The 16,142-nt window shown below is 47.0% G+C and overlaps 24 non-coding genes across 24 annotated transcripts; all 24 read right to left on the bottom strand.

Moving 5' to 3' along the window:
* Window positions 1–347: 347 nt before the first annotated feature.
* Window positions 348–419, bottom strand: trnah-gug. Its single transcript has one exon. It is a non-coding gene; the product is annotated as a tRNA-His (tRNA).
* Window positions 420–1,173: 754 nt separating this feature from the next.
* Window positions 1,174–1,261, bottom strand: trnay-gua. Its single transcript is given in 2 exon segments — window positions 1,174–1,209; window positions 1,225–1,261. It is a non-coding gene; the product is annotated as a tRNA-Tyr (tRNA).
* Window positions 1,262–1,674: 413 nt separating this feature from the next.
* On the bottom strand, window positions 1,675–1,746 carry trnah-gug. Its single transcript has one exon. It is a non-coding gene; the product is annotated as a tRNA-His (tRNA).
* A 755-nt stretch (window positions 1,747–2,501) lies between these two features.
* On the bottom strand, window positions 2,502–2,589 carry trnay-gua. Its single transcript is given in 2 exon segments — window positions 2,502–2,537; window positions 2,553–2,589. It is a non-coding gene; the product is annotated as a tRNA-Tyr (tRNA).
* Window positions 2,590–3,002: 413 nt separating this feature from the next.
* On the bottom strand, window positions 3,003–3,074 carry trnah-gug. The gene has a single exon. It is a non-coding gene; the product is annotated as a tRNA-His (tRNA).
* A 754-nt stretch (window positions 3,075–3,828) lies between these two features.
* trnay-gua lies at window positions 3,829–3,916 on the bottom strand. The gene is given in 2 exon segments: window positions 3,829–3,864; window positions 3,880–3,916. It is a non-coding gene; the product is annotated as a tRNA-Tyr (tRNA).
* Window positions 3,917–4,328: 412 nt separating this feature from the next.
* Window positions 4,329–4,400, bottom strand: trnah-gug. Its single transcript has one exon. It is a non-coding gene; the product is annotated as a tRNA-His (tRNA).
* Window positions 4,401–5,153: 753 nt separating this feature from the next.
* Window positions 5,154–5,241, bottom strand: trnay-gua. Its single transcript is given in 2 exon segments — window positions 5,154–5,189; window positions 5,205–5,241. It is a non-coding gene; the product is annotated as a tRNA-Tyr (tRNA).
* A 413-nt stretch (window positions 5,242–5,654) lies between these two features.
* On the bottom strand, window positions 5,655–5,726 carry trnah-gug. The gene has a single exon. It is a non-coding gene; the product is annotated as a tRNA-His (tRNA).
* A 755-nt stretch (window positions 5,727–6,481) lies between these two features.
* Window positions 6,482–6,569, bottom strand: trnay-gua. Its single transcript is given in 2 exon segments — window positions 6,482–6,517; window positions 6,533–6,569. It is a non-coding gene; the product is annotated as a tRNA-Tyr (tRNA).
* Window positions 6,570–6,982: 413 nt separating this feature from the next.
* On the bottom strand, window positions 6,983–7,054 carry trnah-gug. Its single transcript has one exon. It is a non-coding gene; the product is annotated as a tRNA-His (tRNA).
* Window positions 7,055–7,809: 755 nt separating this feature from the next.
* On the bottom strand, window positions 7,810–7,897 carry trnay-gua. The gene is given in 2 exon segments: window positions 7,810–7,845; window positions 7,861–7,897. It is a non-coding gene; the product is annotated as a tRNA-Tyr (tRNA).
* Window positions 7,898–8,310: 413 nt separating this feature from the next.
* On the bottom strand, window positions 8,311–8,382 carry trnah-gug. The gene has a single exon. It is a non-coding gene; the product is annotated as a tRNA-His (tRNA).
* Window positions 8,383–9,136: 754 nt separating this feature from the next.
* Window positions 9,137–9,224, bottom strand: trnay-gua. Its single transcript is given in 2 exon segments — window positions 9,137–9,172; window positions 9,188–9,224. It is a non-coding gene; the product is annotated as a tRNA-Tyr (tRNA).
* A 413-nt stretch (window positions 9,225–9,637) lies between these two features.
* Window positions 9,638–9,709, bottom strand: trnah-gug. Its single transcript has one exon. It is a non-coding gene; the product is annotated as a tRNA-His (tRNA).
* Window positions 9,710–10,465: 756 nt separating this feature from the next.
* On the bottom strand, window positions 10,466–10,553 carry trnay-gua. The gene is given in 2 exon segments: window positions 10,466–10,501; window positions 10,517–10,553. It is a non-coding gene; the product is annotated as a tRNA-Tyr (tRNA).
* Window positions 10,554–10,966: 413 nt separating this feature from the next.
* trnah-gug lies at window positions 10,967–11,038 on the bottom strand. Its single transcript has one exon. It is a non-coding gene; the product is annotated as a tRNA-His (tRNA).
* Window positions 11,039–11,792: 754 nt separating this feature from the next.
* Window positions 11,793–11,880, bottom strand: trnay-gua. Its single transcript is given in 2 exon segments — window positions 11,793–11,828; window positions 11,844–11,880. It is a non-coding gene; the product is annotated as a tRNA-Tyr (tRNA).
* Window positions 11,881–12,295: 415 nt separating this feature from the next.
* Window positions 12,296–12,367, bottom strand: trnah-gug. Its single transcript has one exon. It is a non-coding gene; the product is annotated as a tRNA-His (tRNA).
* A 754-nt stretch (window positions 12,368–13,121) lies between these two features.
* trnay-gua lies at window positions 13,122–13,209 on the bottom strand. Its single transcript is given in 2 exon segments — window positions 13,122–13,157; window positions 13,173–13,209. It is a non-coding gene; the product is annotated as a tRNA-Tyr (tRNA).
* A 413-nt stretch (window positions 13,210–13,622) lies between these two features.
* On the bottom strand, window positions 13,623–13,694 carry trnah-gug. Its single transcript has one exon. It is a non-coding gene; the product is annotated as a tRNA-His (tRNA).
* Window positions 13,695–14,447: 753 nt separating this feature from the next.
* Window positions 14,448–14,535, bottom strand: trnay-gua. The gene is given in 2 exon segments: window positions 14,448–14,483; window positions 14,499–14,535. It is a non-coding gene; the product is annotated as a tRNA-Tyr (tRNA).
* Window positions 14,536–14,948: 413 nt separating this feature from the next.
* trnah-gug lies at window positions 14,949–15,020 on the bottom strand. The gene has a single exon. It is a non-coding gene; the product is annotated as a tRNA-His (tRNA).
* A 754-nt stretch (window positions 15,021–15,774) lies between these two features.
* trnay-gua lies at window positions 15,775–15,862 on the bottom strand. Its single transcript is given in 2 exon segments — window positions 15,775–15,810; window positions 15,826–15,862. It is a non-coding gene; the product is annotated as a tRNA-Tyr (tRNA).
* Between the last annotated feature and the right edge of the window lie 280 nt (window positions 15,863–16,142).

Raw genomic sequence — 16,142 nt, 5'->3', positions numbered from 1 at the left:
TCATGCACGCACAGAGCTAGCTGAGAAGCTACACGTCTTTTTGAAACTGCCATCACCGAGCAAAGACATTTGCAAAGTTCTAGTTGCCAACGTGGATGGACCAGAGGTTTCCCACTGCAGTCCTGTAATGTCCAACACGAGTGATTCAAATGGCTTAATTGACACATGGCTATGTTGTGGCGTTGTGCAGTGGGCTCATAAGCAGCAGTTGATTTGAATGGGGTTGGGGAAAGAGCTCTAAAAATTGGGCTCAATGCTTCTCTAAACAACACAGAAGAAACATCTGTTGCTGCACTGGCCAGCTTTGGCTGTGTAACAGACCTCCGCAGATGTTCCTTGCATGGATGTGCCGTGACCCGGATTCGAACCGGGGTTGCTGCGACCACAACGCAGAGTACTAACCACTATACGATCACGGCTACTGACTCTTATGCTAGCTGTGGAAGCCTGTCCCTCCTGATCTACTCTAATTAGGTGGTTACAATCCTGGACCTTCTTAAAGAACAAACACACGAGCATGATATTGGCTCCCAGGCTCTACAGCTGTAGCATCCATTTCCAATCCTCCGGGGCTGGTGTCCTTTGGTATTTTGGAGTTTCTTCTTCTCTGACACGGGTGTTTGCCAAGGGTGAAACGTGCGTTGGGGGGGCGAAACTTTGCAAAGGCTGCATGGAGATGCTGTCACTTGAGTCAGGTGTGCTGAAGAAGGAAAGGAGCTGAAGCATGGATGACACAGCATGCGTTTTCTCTAAGCACTGTAGAAGACGTGCCATCCTTTTCCGGTAGGCTTTGTGATGTTACTTTAAGAAAGAAGTTTGATACGTGTCCTTATGAAGGCCTTGTGTAAGAATGAGTTTAACTGGGGTCGATGTAGCAACAAGAAAGAATCAGCAGGGTTGATGGCTAAATAATGTGTTTTGAGGCATGCTGAAGCCGTGGTGTTTGACTTTCCACAATGCAAAGTTAGAAAGGAACAAAGGTGGGTGTTTTGCAGATATTAGGAAAAGACAAGCAGAATCCTCTTGACGTTTGTGTAAAACGTTGACCTTTGATGAGGGGTTGAAAGGGTTTGGGAAAGATCTTTAAAGACTGGGGTCAATGCTTCTCTAAAGAGTACAAAAAAAAGATACTCTCCAGGCGTGACTTGTTGTTAAAAGTCAGATAAAAGGTTCTCCTTCGAGCCGGAGTTGAACCAGCGACCTAAGGATGTCCAGCATTCCTCTCTACAGTCCTCCGCTCTACCAACTGAGCTATCGAAGGTCCTTTGTAACCACTGGGTTCAGCGGTCAGCCACATACGTACGCACACACACACACACACACACACTCATGCACGCACAGAGCTAGCTGAGAAGCTACACGTCTTTTTGAAACTGCCATCACCGAGCAAAGACATTTGCAAAGTTCTAGTTGCCAACGTGGATGGACCAGAGGTTTCCCACTGCAGTCCTGTAATGTCCAACACGAGTGATTCAAATGGCTTAATTGACACATGGCTATGTTGTGGCGTTGTGCAGTGGGCTCATAAGCAGCAGTTGATTTGAATGGGGTTGGGGAAAGAGCTCTAAAAATTGGGCTCAATGCTTCTCTAAACAACACAGAAGAAACATCTGTTGCTGCACTGGCCAGCTTTGGCTGTGTAACAGACCTCCGCAGATGTTCCTTGCATGGATGTGCCGTGACCCGGATTCGAACCGGGGTTGCTGCGACCACAACGCAGAGTACTAACCACTATACGATCACGGCTACTGACTCTTATGCTAGCTGTGGAAGCCTGTCCCTCCTGATCTACTCTAATTAGGTGGTTACAATCCTGGACCTTCTTAAAGAACAAACACACGAGCATGATATTGGCTCCCAGGCTCTACAGCTGTAGCATCCATTTCCAATCCTCCGGGGCTGGTGTCCTTTGGTATTTTGGAGCTTTCTTCTTCTCTGACACGGGTGTTTGCCAAGGGTGAAACGTGCGTTGGGGGGGGCGAAACTTTGCAAAGGCTGCATGGAGATGCTGTCACTTGAGTCAGGTGTGCTGAAGAAGGAAAGGAGCTGAAGCATGGATGACACAGCATGCGTTTTCTCTAAGCACTGTAGAAGACGTGCCATCCTTTTCCGGTAGGCTTTGTGATGTTACTTTAAGAAAGAAGTTTGATACGTGTCCTTATGAAGGCCTTGTGTAAGAATGAGTTTAACTGGGGTCGATGTAGCAACAAGAAAGAATCAGCAGGTTGATGGCTAAATAATGTGTTTTGAGGCATGCTGAAGCCGTGGTGTTTGACTTTCCACAATGCAAAGTTAGAAAGGAACAAAGGTGGGTGTTTTGCAGATATTAGGAAAAGACAAGCAGAATCCTCTTGACGTTTGTGTAAAACGTTGACCTTTGATGAGGGGTTGAAAGGGTTTGGGAAAGATCTTTAAAGACTGGGGTCAATGCTTCTCTAAAGAGTACAAAAAAAAGATACTCTCCAGGCGTGACTTGTTGTTAAAAGTCAGATAAAAGGTTCTCCTTCGAGCCGGAGTTGAACCAGCGACCTAAGGATGTCCAGCATTCCTCTCTACAGTCCTCCGCTCTACCAACTGAGCTATCGAAGGTCCTTTGTAACCACTGGGTTCAGCGGTCAGCCACATACGTACGCACACACACACACACACACACACTCATGCACGCACAGAGCTAGCTGAGAAGCTACACGTCTTTTTGAAACTGCCATCACCGAGCAAAGACATTTGCAAAGTTCTAGTTGCCAACGTGGATGGACCAGAGGTTTCCCACTGCAGTCCTGTAATGTCCAACACGAGTGATTCAAATGGCTTAATTGACACATGGCTATGTTGTGGCGTTGTGCAGTGGGCTCATAAGCAGCAGTTGATTTGAATGGGGTTGGGGAAAGAGCTCTAAAAATTGGGCTCAATGCTTCTCTAAACAACACAGAAGAAACATCTGTTGCTGCACTGGCCAGCTTTGGCTGTGTAACAGACCTCCGCAGATGTTCCTTGCATGGATGTGCCGTGACCCGGATTCGAACCGGGGTTGCTGCGACCACAACGCAGAGTACTAACCACTATACGATCACGGCTACTGACTCTTATGCTAGCTGTGGAAGCCTGTCCCTCCTGATCTACTCTAATTAGGTGGTTACAATCCTGGACCTTCTTAAAGAACAAACACACGAGCATGATATTGGCTCCCAGGCTCTACAGCTGTAGCATCCATTTCCAATCCTCCGGGGCTGGTGTCCTTTGGTATTTTGGAGTTTCTTCTTCTCTGACACGGGTGTTTGCCAAGGGTGAAACGTGCGTTGGGGGGGCGAAACTTTGCAAAGGCTGCATGGAGATGCTGTCACTTGAGTCAGGTGTGCTGAAGAAGGAAAGGAGCTGAAGCATGGATGACACAGCATGCGTTTTCTCTAAGCACTGTAGAAGACGTGCCATCCTTTTCCGGTAGGCTTTGTGATGTTACTTTAAGAAAGAAGTTTGATACGTGTCCTTATGAAGGCCTTGTGTAAGAATGAGTTTAACTGGGGTCGATGTAGCAACAAGAAAGAATCAGCAGGGTTGATGGCTAAATAATGTGTTTTGAGGCATGCTGAAGCCGTGGTGTTTGACTTTCCACAATGCAAAGTTAGAAAGGAACAAAGGTGGGTGTTTTGCAGATATTAGGAAAAGACAAGCAGAATCCTCTTGACGTTTGTGTAAAACGTTGACCTTTGATGAGGGGTTGAAAGGGTTTGGGAAAGATCTTTAAAGACTGGGGTCAATGCTTCTCTAAAGAGTACAAAAAAAAGATACTCTCCAGGCGTGACTTGTTGTTAAAAGTCAGATAAAAGGTTCTCCTTCGAGCCGGAGTTGAACCAGCGACCTAAGGATGTCCAGCATTCCTCTCTACAGTCCTCCGCTCTACCAACTGAGCTATCGAAGGTCCTTTGTAACCACTGGGTTCAGCGGTCAGCCACATACGTACGCACACACACCACACACACACACTCATGCACGCACAGAGCTAGCTGAGAAGCTACACGTCTTTTTGAAACTGCCATCACCGAGCAAAGACATTTGCAAAGTTCTAGTTGCCAACGTGGATGGACCAGAGGTTTCCCACTGCAGTCCTGTAATGTCCAACACGAGTGATTCAAATGGCTTAATTGACACATGGCTATGTTGTGGCGTTGTGCAGTGGGCTCATAAGCAGCAGTTGATTTGAATGGGGTTGGGGAAAGAGCTCTAAAAATTGGGCTCAATGCTTCTCTAAACAACACAGAAGAAACATCTGTTGCTGCACTGGCCAGCTTTGGCTGTGTAACAGACCTCCGCAGATGTTCCTTGCATGGATGTGCCGTGACCCGGATTCGAACCGGGGTTGCTGCGACCACAACGCAGAGTACTAACCACTATACGATCACGGCTACTGACTCTTATGCTAGCTGTGGAAGCCTGTCCCTCCTGATCTACTCTAATTAGGTGGTTACAATCCTGGACCTTCTTAAAGAACAAACACACGAGCATGATATTGGCTCCCAGGCTCTACAGCTGTAGCATCCATTTCCAATCCTCCGGGGCTGGTGTCCTTTGGTATTTTGGAGTTTCTTCTTCTCTGACACGGGTGTTTGCCAAGGGTGAAACGTGCGTTGGGGGGGCGAAACTTTGCAAAGGCTGCATGGAGATGCTGTCACTTGAGTCAGGTGTGCTGAAGAAGGAAAGGAGCTGAAGCATGGATGACACAGCATGCGTTTTCTCTAAGCACTGTAGAAGACGTGCCATCCTTTTCCGGTAGGCTTTGTGATGTTACTTTAAGAAAGAAGTTTGATACGTGTCCTTATGAAGGCCTTGTGTAAGAATGAGTTTAACTGGGGTCGATGTAGCAACAAGAAAGAATCAGCGGGTTGATGGCTAAATAATGTGTTTTGAGGCATGCTGAAGCCGTGGTGTTTGACTTTCCACAATGCAAAGTTAGAAAGGAACAAAGGTGGGTGTTTTGCAGATATTAGGAAAAGACAAGCAGAATCCTCTTGACGTTTGTGTAAAACGTTGACCTTTGATGAGGGGTTGAAAGGGTTTGGGAAAGATCTTTAAAGACTGGGGTCAATGCTTCTCTAAAGAGTACAAAAAAAAGATACTCTCCAGGCGTGACTTGTTGTTAAAAGTCAGATAAAAGGTTCTCCTTCGAGCCGGAGTTGAACCAGCGACCTAAGGATGTCCAGCATTCCTCTCTACAGTCCTCCGCTCTACCAACTGAGCTATCGAAGGTCCTTTGTAACCACTGGGTTCAGCGGTCAGCCACATACGTACGCACACACACACACACACACACACTCATGCACGCACAGAGCTAGCTGAGAAGCTACACGTCTTTTTGAAACTGCCATCACCGAGCAAAGACATTTGCAAAGTTCTAGTTGCCAACGTGGATGGACCAGAGGTTTCCCACTGCAGTCCTGTAATGTCCAACACGAGTGATTCAAATGGCTTAATTGACACATGGCTATGTTGTGGCGTTGTGCAGTGGGCTCATAAGCAGCAGTTGATTTGAATGGGGTTGGGGAAAGAGCTCTAAAAATTGGGCTCAATGCTTCTCTAAACAACACAGAAGAAACATCTGTTGCTGCACTGGCCAGCTTTGGCTGTGTAACAGACCTCCGCAGATGTTCCTTGCATGGATGTGCCGTGACCCGGATTCGAACCGGGGTTGCTGCGACCACAACGCAGAGTACTAACCACTATACGATCACGGCTACTGACTCTTATGCTAGCTGTGGAAGCCTGTCCCTCCTGATCTACTCTAATTAGGTGGTTACAATCCTGGACCTTCTTAAAGAACAAACACACGAGCATGATATTGGCTCCCAGGCTCTACAGCTGTAGCATCCATTTCCAATCCTCCGGGGCTGGTGTCCTTTGGTATTTTGGAGCTTTCTTCTTCTCTGACACGGGTGTTTGCCAAGGGTGAAACGTGCGTTGGGGGGGCGAAACTTTGCAAAGGCTGCATGGAGATGCTGTCACTTGAGTCAGGTGTGCTGAAGAAGGAAAGGAGCTGAAGCATGGATGACACAGCATGCGTTTTCTCTAAGCACTGTAGAAGACGTGCCATCCTTTTCCGGTAGGCTTTGTGATGTTACTTTAAGAAAGAAGTTTGATACGTGTCCTTATGAAGGCCTTGTGTAAGAATGAGTTTAACTGGGGTCGATGTAGCAACAAGAAAGAATCAGCAGGGTTGATGGCTAAATAATGTGTTTTGAGGCATGCTGAAGCCGTGGTGTTTGACTTTCCACAATGCAAAGTTAGAAAGGAACAAAGGTGGGTGTTTTGCAGATATTAGGAAAAGACAAGCAGAATCCTCTTGACGTTTGTGTAAAACGTTGACCTTTGATGAGGGGTTGAAAGGGTTTGGGAAAGATCTTTAAAGACTGGGGTCAATGCTTCTCTAAAGAGTACAAAAAAAAGATACTCTCCAGGCGTGACTTGTTGTTAAAAGTCAGATAAAAGGTTCTCCTTCGAGCCGGAGTTGAACCAGCGACCTAAGGATGTCCAGCATTCCTCTCTACAGTCCTCCGCTCTACCAACTGAGCTATCGAAGGTCCTTTGTAACCACTGGGTTCAGCGGTCAGCCACATACGTACGCACACACACGCACACACACACACTCATGCACGCACAGAGCTAGCTGAGAAGCTACACGTCTTTTTGAAACTGCCATCACCGAGCAAAGACATTTGCAAAGTTCTAGTTGCCAACGTGGATGGACCAGAGGTTTCCCACTGCAGTCCTGTAATGTCCAACACGAGTGATTCAAATGGCTTAATTGACACATGGCTATGTTGTGGCGTTGTGCAGTGGGCTCATAAGCAGCAGTTGATTTGAATGGGGTTGGGGAAAGAGCTCTAAAAATTGGGCTCAATGCTTCTCTAAACAACACAGAAGAAACATCTGTTGCTGCACTGGCCAGCTTTGGCTGTGTAACAGACCTCCGCAGATGTTCCTTGCATGGATGTGCCGTGACCCGGATTCGAACCGGGGTTGCTGCGACCACAACGCAGAGTACTAACCACTATACGATCACGGCTACTGACTCTTATGCTAGCTGTGGAAGCCTGTCCCTCCTGATCTACTCTAATTAGGTGGTTACAATCCTGGACCTTCTTAAAGAACAAACACACGAGCATGATATTGGCTCCCAGGCTCTACAGCTGTAGCATCCATTTCCAATCCTCCGGGGCTGGTGTCCTTTGGTATTTTGGAGCTTTCTTCTTCTCTGACACGGGTGTTTGCCAAGGGTGAAACGTGCGTTGGGGGGGCGAAACTTTGCAAAGGCTGCATGGAGATGCTGTCACTTGAGTCAGGTGTGCTGAAGAAGGAAAGGAGCTGAAGCATGGATGACACAGCATGCGTTTTCTCTAAGCACTGTAGAAGACGTGCCATCCTTTTCCGGTAGGCTTTGTGATGTTACTTTAAGAAAGAAGTTTGATACGTGTCCTTATGAAGGCCTTGTGTAAGAATGAGTTTAACTGGGGTCGATGTAGCAACAAGAAAGAATCAGCAGGGTTGATGGCTAAATAATGTGTTTTGAGGCATGCTGAAGCCGTGGTGTTTGACTTTCCACAATGCAAAGTTAGAAAGGAACAAAGGTGGGTGTTTTGCAGATATTAGGAAAAGACAAGCAGAATCCTCTTGACGTTTGTGTAAAACGTTGACCTTTGATGAGGGGTTGAAAGGGTTTGGGAAAGATCTTTAAAGACTGGGGTCAATGCTTCTCTAAAGAGTACAAAAAAAAGATACTCTCCAGGCGTGACTTGTTGTTAAAAGTCAGATAAAAGGTTCTCCTTCGAGCCGGAGTTGAACCAGCGACCTAAGGATGTCCAGCATTCCTCTCTACAGTCCTCCGCTCTACCAACTGAGCTATCGAAGGTCCTTTGTAACCACTGGGTTCAGCGGTCAGCCACATACGTACGCACACACACACACACACACACACTCATGCACGCACAGAGCTAGCTGAGAAGCTACACGTCTTTTTGAAACTGCCATCACCGAGCAAAGACATTTGCAAAGTTCTAGTTGCCAACGTGGATGGACCAGAGGTTTCCCACTGCAGTCCTGTAATGTCCAACACGAGTGATTCAAATGGCTTAATTGACACATGGCTATGTTGTGGCGTTGTGCAGTGGGCTCATAAGCAGCAGTTGATTTGAATGGGGTTGGGGAAAGAGCTCTAAAAATTGGGCTCAATGCTTCTCTAAACAACACAGAAGAAACATCTGTTGCTGCACTGGCCAGCTTTGGCTGTGTAACAGACCTCCGCAGATGTTCCTTGCATGGATGTGCCGTGACCCGGATTCGAACCGGGGTTGCTGCGACCACAACGCAGAGTACTAACCACTATACGATCACGGCTACTGACTCTTATGCTAGCTGTGGAAGCCTGTCCCTCCTGATCTACTCTAATTAGGTGGTTACAATCCTGGACCTTCTTAAAGAACAAACACACGAGCATGATATTGGCTCCCAGGCTCTACAGCTGTAGCATCCATTTCCAATCCTCCGGGGCTGGTGTCCTTTGGTATTTTGGAGTTTCTTCTTCTCTGACACGGGTGTTTGCCAAGGGTGAAACGTGCGTTGGGGGGGCGAAACTTTGCAAAGGCTGCATGGAGATGCTGTCACTTGAGTCAGGTGTGCTGAAGAAGGAAAGGAGCTGAAGCATGGATGACACAGCATGCGTTTTCTCTAAGCACTGTAGAAGACGTGCCATCCTTTTCCGGTAGGCTTTGTGATGTTACTTTAAGAAAGAAGTTTGATACGTGTCCTTATGAAGGCCTTGTGTAAGAATGAGTTTAACTGGGGTCGATGTAGCAACAAGAAAGAATCAGCAGGGTTGATGGCTAAATAATGTGTTTTGAGGCATGCTGAAGCCGTGGTGTTTGACTTTCCACAATGCAAAGTTAGAAAGGAACAAAGGTGGGTGTTTTGCAGATATTAGGAAAAGACAAGCAGAATCCTCTTGACGTTTGTGTAAAACGTTGACCTTTGATGAGGGGTTGAAAGGGTTTGGGAAAGATCTTTAAAGACTGGGGTCAATGCTTCTCTAAAGAGTACAAAAAAAAGATACTCTCCAGGCGTGACTTGTTGTTAAAAGTCAGATAAAAGGTTCTCCTTCGAGCCGGAGTTGAACCAGCGACCTAAGGATGTCCAGCATTCCTCTCTACAGTCCTCCGCTCTACCAACTGAGCTATCGAAGGTCCTTTGTAACCACTGGGTTCAGCGGTCAGCCACATACGTACGCACACACACACACACACACACACTCATGCACGCACAGAGCTAGCTGAGAAGCTACACGTCTTTTTGAAACTGCCATCACCGAGCAAAGACATTTGCAAAGTTCTAGTTGCCAACGTGGATGGACCAGAGGTTTCCCACTGCAGTCCTGTAATGTCCAACACGAGTGATTCAAATGGCTTAATTGACACATGGCTATGTTGTGGCGTTGTGCAGTGGGCTCATAAGCAGCAGTTGATTTGAATGGGGTTGGGGAAAGAGCTCTAAAAATTGGGCTCAATGCTTCTCTAAACAACACAGAAGAAACATCTGTTGCTGCACTGGCCAGCTTTGGCTGTGTAACAGACCTCCGCAGATGTTCCTTGCATGGATGTGCCGTGACCCGGATTCGAACCGGGGTTGCTGCGACCACAACGCAGAGTACTAACCACTATACGATCACGGCTACTGACTCTTATGCTAGCTGTGGAAGCCTGTCCCTCCTGATCTACTCTAATTAGGTGGTTACAATCCTGGACCTTCTTAAAGAACAAACACACGAGCATGATATTGGCTCCCAGGCTCTACAGCTGTAGCATCCATTTCCAATCCTCCGGGGCTGGTGTCCTTTGGTATTTTGGAGCTTTCTTCTTCTCTGACACGGGTGTTTGCCAAGGGTGAAACGTGCGTTGGGGGGGGCGAAACTTTGCAAAGGCTGCATGGAGATGCTGTCACTTGAGTCAGGTGTGCTGAAGAAGGAAAGGAGCTGAAGCATGGATGACACAGCATGCGTTTTCTCTAAGCACTGTAGAAGACGTGCCATCCTTTTCCGGTAGGCTTTGTGATGTTACTTTAAGAAAGAAGTTTGATACGTGTCCTTATGAAGGCCTTGTGTAAGAATGAGTTTAACTGGGGTCGATGTAGCAACAAGAAAGAATCAGCAGGGTTGATGGCTAAATAATGTGTTTTGAGGCATGCTGAAGCCGTGGTGTTTGACTTTCCACAATGCAAAGTTAGAAAGGAACAAAGGTGGGTGTTTTGCAGATATTAGGAAAAGACAAGCAGAATCCTCTTGACGTTTGTGTAAAACGTTGACCTTTGATGAGGGGTTGAAAGGGTTTGGGAAAGATCTTTAAAGACTGGGGTCAATGCTTCTCTAAAGAGTACAAAAAAAAGATACTCTCCAGGCGTGACTTGTTGTTAAAAGTCAGATAAAAGGTTCTCCTTCGAGCCGGAGTTGAACCAGCGACCTAAGGATGTCCAGCATTCCTCTCTACAGTCCTCCGCTCTACCAACTGAGCTATCGAAGGTCCTTTGTAACCACTGGGTTCAGCGGTCAGCCACATACGTACGCACACACACACACACACACACACTCATGCACGCACAGAGCTAGCTGAGAAGCTACACGTCTTTTTGAAACTGCCATCACCGAGCAAAGACATTTGCAAAGTTCTAGTTGCCAACGTGGATGGACCAGAGGTTTCCCACTGCAGTCCTGTAATGTCCAACACGAGTGATTCAAATGGCTTAATTGACACATGGCTATGTTGTGGCGTTGTGCAGTGGGCTCATAAGCAGCAGTTGATTTGAATGGGGTTGGGGAAAGAGCTCTAAAAATTGGGCTCAATGCTTCTCTAAACAACACAGAAGAAACATCTGTTGCTGCACTGGCCAGCTTTGGCTGTGTAACAGACCTCCGCAGATGTTCCTTGCATGGATGTGCCGTGACCCGGATTCGAACCGGGGTTGCTGCGACCACAACGCAGAGTACTAACCACTATACGATCACGGCTACTGACTCTTATGCTAGCTGTGGAAGCCTGTCCCTCCTGATCTACTCTAATTAGGTGGTTACAATCCTGGACCTTCTTAAAGAACAAACACACGAGCATGATATTGGCTCCCAGGCTCTACAGCTGTAGCATCCATTTCCAATCCTCCGGGGCTGGTGTCCTTTGGTATTTTGGAGCTTTCTTCTTCTCTGACACGGGTGTTTGCCAAGGGTGAAACGTGCGTTGGGGGGGCGAAACTTTGCAAAGGCTGCATGGAGATGCTGTCACTTGAGTCAGGTGTGCTGAAGAAGGAAAGGAGCTGAAGCATGGATGACACAGCATGCGTTTTCTCTAAGCACTGTAGAAGACGTGCCATCCTTTTCCGGTAGGCTTTGTGATGTTACTTTAAGAAAGAAGTTTGATACGTGTCCTTATGAAGGCCTTGTGTAAGAATGAGTTTAACTGGGGTCGATGTAGCAACAAGAAAGAATCAGCGGGTTGATGGCTAAATAATGTGTTTTGAGGCATGCTGAAGCCGTGGTGTTTGACTTTCCACAATGCAAAGTTAGAAAGGAACAAAGGTGGGTGTTTTGCAGATATTAGGAAAAGACAAGCAGAATCCTCTTGACGTTTGTGTAAAACGTTGACCTTTGATGAGGGGTTGAAAGGGTTTGGGAAAGATCTTTAAAGACTGGGGTCAATGCTTCTCTAAAGAGTACAAAAAAAAGATACTCTCCAGGCGTGACTTGTTGTTAAAAGTCAGATAAAAGGTTCTCCTTCGAGCCGGAGTTGAACCAGCGACCTAAGGATGTCCAGCATTCCTCTCTACAGTCCTCCGCTCTACCAACTGAGCTATCGAAGGTCCTTTGTAACCACTGGGTTCAGCGGTCAGCCACATACGTACGCACACACACACACACACACACACACTCATGCACGCACAGAGCTAGCTGAGAAGCTACACGTCTTTTTGAAACTGCCATCACCGAGCAAAGACATTTGCAAAGTTCTAGTTGCCAACGTGGATGGACCAGAGGTTTCCCACTGCAGTCCTGTAATGTCCAACACGAGTGATTCAAATGGCTTAATTGACACATGGCTATGTTGTGGCGTTGTGCAGTGGGCTCATAAGCAGCAGTTGATTTGAATGGGGTTGGGGAAAGAGCTCTAAAAATTGGGCTCAATGCTTCTCTAAACAACACAGAAGAAACATCTGTTGCTGCACTGGCCAGCTTTGGCTGTGTAACAGACCTCCGCAGATGTTCCTTGCATGGATGTGCCGTGACCCGGATTCGAACCGGGGTTGCTGCGACCACAACGCAGAGTACTAACCACTATACGATCACGGCTACTGACTCTTATGCTAGCTGTGGAAGCCTGTCCCTCCTGATCTACTCTAATTAGGTGGTTACAATCCTGGACCTTCTTAAAGAACAAACACACGAGCATGATATTGGCTCCCAGGCTCTACAGCTGTAGCATCCATTTCCAATCCTCCGGGGCTGGTGTCCTTTGGTATTTTGGAGTTTCTTCTTCTCTGACACGGGTGTTTGCCAAGGGTGAAACGTGCGTTGGGGGGGGCGAAACTTTGCAAAGGCTGCATGGAGATGCTGTCACTTGAGTCAGGTGTGCTGAAGAAGGAAAGGAGCTGAAGCATGGATGACACAGCATGCGTTTTCTCTAAGCACTGTAGAAGACGTGCCATCCTTTTCCGGTAGGCTTTGTGATGTTACTTTAAGAAAGAAGTTTGATACGTGTCCTTATGAAGGCCTTGTGTAAGAATGAGTTTAACTGGGGTCGATGTAGCAACAAGAAAGAATCAGCGGGTTGATGGCTAAATAATGTGTTTTGAGGCATGCTGAAGCCGTGGTGTTTGACTTTCCACAATGCAAAGTTAGAAAGGAACAAAGGTGGGTGTTTTGCAGATATTAGGAAAAGACAAGCAGAATCCTCTTGACGTTTGTGTAAAACGTTGACCTTTGATGAGGGGTTGAAAGGGTTTGGGAAAGATCTTTAAAGACTGGGGTCAATGCTTCTCTAAAGAGTACAAAAAAAAGATACTCTCCAGGCGTGACTTGTTGTTAAAAGTCAGATAAAAGGTTCTCCTTCGAGCCGGAGTTGAACCAGCGACCTAAGGATGTCCAGCATTCCTCTCTACAGTCCTCCGCTCTACCAACTGAGCTATCGAAGGTCCTTTGTAACCACTGGGTTCAGCGGTCAGCCACATACGTACGCACACACACACACACACACACACTCATGCACGCACAGAGCTAGCTGAGAAGCTACACGTCTTTTTGAAACTGCCATCACCGAGCAAAGACATTTGCAAAGTTCTAGTTGCCAACGTGGATGGACCAGAGGTTTCCCACTGCAGTCCTGTAATGTCCAACACGAGTGATTCAAATGGCTTAATTGACACATGGCTATGTTGTGGCGTTGTGCAGTGGGCTCATAAGCAGCAGTTGATTTGAATGGGGTTGGGGAAAGAGCTCTAAAAATTGGGCTCAATGCTTCTCTAAACAACACAGAAGAAACATCTGTTGCTGCACTGGCCAGCTTTGGCTGTGTAACAGACCTCCGCAGATGTTCCTTGCATGGATGTGCCGTGACCCGGATTCGAACCGGGGTTGCTGCGACCACAACGCAGAGTACTAACCACTATACGATCACGGCTACTGACTCTTATGCTAGCTGTGGAAGCCTGTCCCTCCTGATCTACTCTAATTAGGTGGTTACAATCCTGGACCTTCTTAAAGAACAAACACACGAGCATGATATTGGCTCCCAGGCTCTACAGCTGTAGCATCCATTTCCAATCCTCCGGGGCTGGTGTCCTTTGGTATTTTGGAGTTTCTTCTTCTCTGACACGGGTGTTTGCCAAGGGTGAAACGTGCGTTGGGGGGGCGAAACTTTGCAAAGGCTGCATGGAGATGCTGTCACTTGAGTCAGGTGTGCTGAAGAAGGAAAGGAGCTGAAGCATGGATGACACAGCATGCGTTTTCTCTAAGCACTGTAGAAGACGTGCCATCCTTTTCCGGTAGGCTTTGTGATGTTACTTTAAGAAAGAAGTTTGATACGTGTCCTTATGAAGGCCTTGTGTAAGAATGAGTTTAACTGGGGTCGATGTAGCAACAAGAAAGAATCAGCGGGTTGATGGCTAAATAATGTGTTTTGAGGCATGCTGAAGCCGTGGTGTTTGACTTTCCACAATGCAAAGTTAGAAAGGAACAAAGGTGGGTGTTTTGCAGATATTAGGAAAAGACAAGCAGAATCCTCTTGACGTTTGTGTAAAACGTTGACCTTTGATGAGGGGTTGAAAGGGTTTGGGAAAGATCTTTAAAGACTGGGGTCAATGCTTCTCTAAAGAGTACAAAAAAAAGATACTCTCCAGGCGTGACTTGTTGTTAAAAGTCAGATAAAAGGTTCTCCTTCGAGCCGGAGTTGAACCAGCGACCTAAGGATGTCCAGCATTCCTCTCTACAGTCCTCCGCTCTACCAACTGAGCTATCGAAGGTCCTTTGTAACCACTGGGTTCAGCGGTCAGCCACATACGTACGCACACACACACACACACACACACTCATGCACGCACAGAGCTAGCTGAGAAGCTACACGTCTTTTTGAAACTGCCATCACCGAGCAAAGACATTTGCAAAGTTCTAGTTGCCAACGTGGATGGACCAGAGGTTTCCCACTGCAGTCCTGTAATGTCCAACACGAGTGATTCAAATGGCTTAATTGACACATGGCTATGTTGTGGCGTTGTGCAGTGGGCTCATAAGCAGCAGTTGATTTGAATGGGGTTGGGGAAAGAGCTCTAAAAATTGGGCTCAATGCTTCTCTAAACAACACAGAAGAAACATCTGTTGCTGCACTGGCCAGCTTTGGCTGTGTAACAGACCTCCGCAGATGTTCCTTGCATGGATGTGCCGTGACCCGGATTCGAACCGGGGTTGCTGCGACCACAACGCAGAGTACTAACCACTATACGATCACGGCTACTGACTCTTATGCTAGCTGTGGAAGCCTGTCCCTCCTGATCTACTCTAATTAGGTGGTTACAATCCTGGACCTTCTTAAAGAACAAACACACGAGCATGATATTGGCTCCCAGGCTCTACAGCTGTAGCATCCATTTCCAATCCTCCGGGGCTGGTGTCCTTTGGTATTTTGGAGCTTCTTCTTCTCTGACACGGGTGTTTGCCAAGGGTGAAACGTGCGTTGGGGGGGGCGAAACTTTGCAAAGGCTGCATGGAGATGCTGTCACTTGAGTCAGGTGTGCTGAAGAAGGAAAGGAGCTGAAGCATGGATGACACAGCATGCGTTTTCTCTAAGCACTGTAGAAGACGTGCCATCCTTTTCCGGTAGGCTTTGTGATGTTACTTTAAGAAAGAAGTTTGATACGTGTCCTTATGAAGGCCTTGTGTAAGAATGAGTTTAACTGGGGTCGATGTAGCAACAAGAAAGAATCAGCGGGTTGATGGCTAAATAATGTGTTTTGAGGCATGCTGAAGCCGTGGTGTTTGACTTTCCACAATGCAAAGTTAGAAAGGAACAAAGGTGGGTGTTTTGCAGATATTAGGAAAAGACAAGCAGAATCCTCTTGACGTTTGTGTAAAACGTTGACCTTTGATGAGGGGTTGAAAGGGTTTGGGAAAGATCTTTAAAGACTGGGGTCAATGCTTCTCTAAAGAGTACAAAAAAAAGATACTCTCCAGGCGTGACTTGTTGTTAAAAGTCAGATAAAAGGTTCTCCTTCGAGCCGGAGTTGAACCAGCGACCTAAGGATGTCCAGCATTCCTCTCTACAGTCCTCCGCTCTACCAACTGAGCTATCGAAGGTCCTTTGTAACCACTGGGTTCAGCGGTCAGCCACATACGTACGCACACACACCACACACACACACTCATGCACGCACAGAGCTAGCTGAGAAGCTACACGTCTTTTTGAAACTGCCATCACCGAGCAAAGACATTTGCAAAGTTCTAGTTGCCAACGTGGATGGACCAGAGGTTTCCCACTGCAGTCCTGTAATGTCCAACACGAGTGATTCAAATGGCTTAATTGACACATGGCTATGTTGTGGCGTTGTGCAGTGGGCTCATAAGCAGCAGTTGATTT

This window comes from Fundulus heteroclitus, chromosome 11, assembly GCF_011125445.2.
Source record: "Fundulus heteroclitus isolate FHET01 chromosome 11, MU-UCD_Fhet_4.1, whole genome shotgun sequence".
Taxonomy (NCBI): Eukaryota; Metazoa; Chordata; class Actinopteri; order Cyprinodontiformes; family Fundulidae; genus Fundulus; species Fundulus heteroclitus.
The sequence above is the reverse complement of the archived record's forward strand: the minus strand, read 5'-3'. Positions and strand labels throughout refer to the sequence as shown.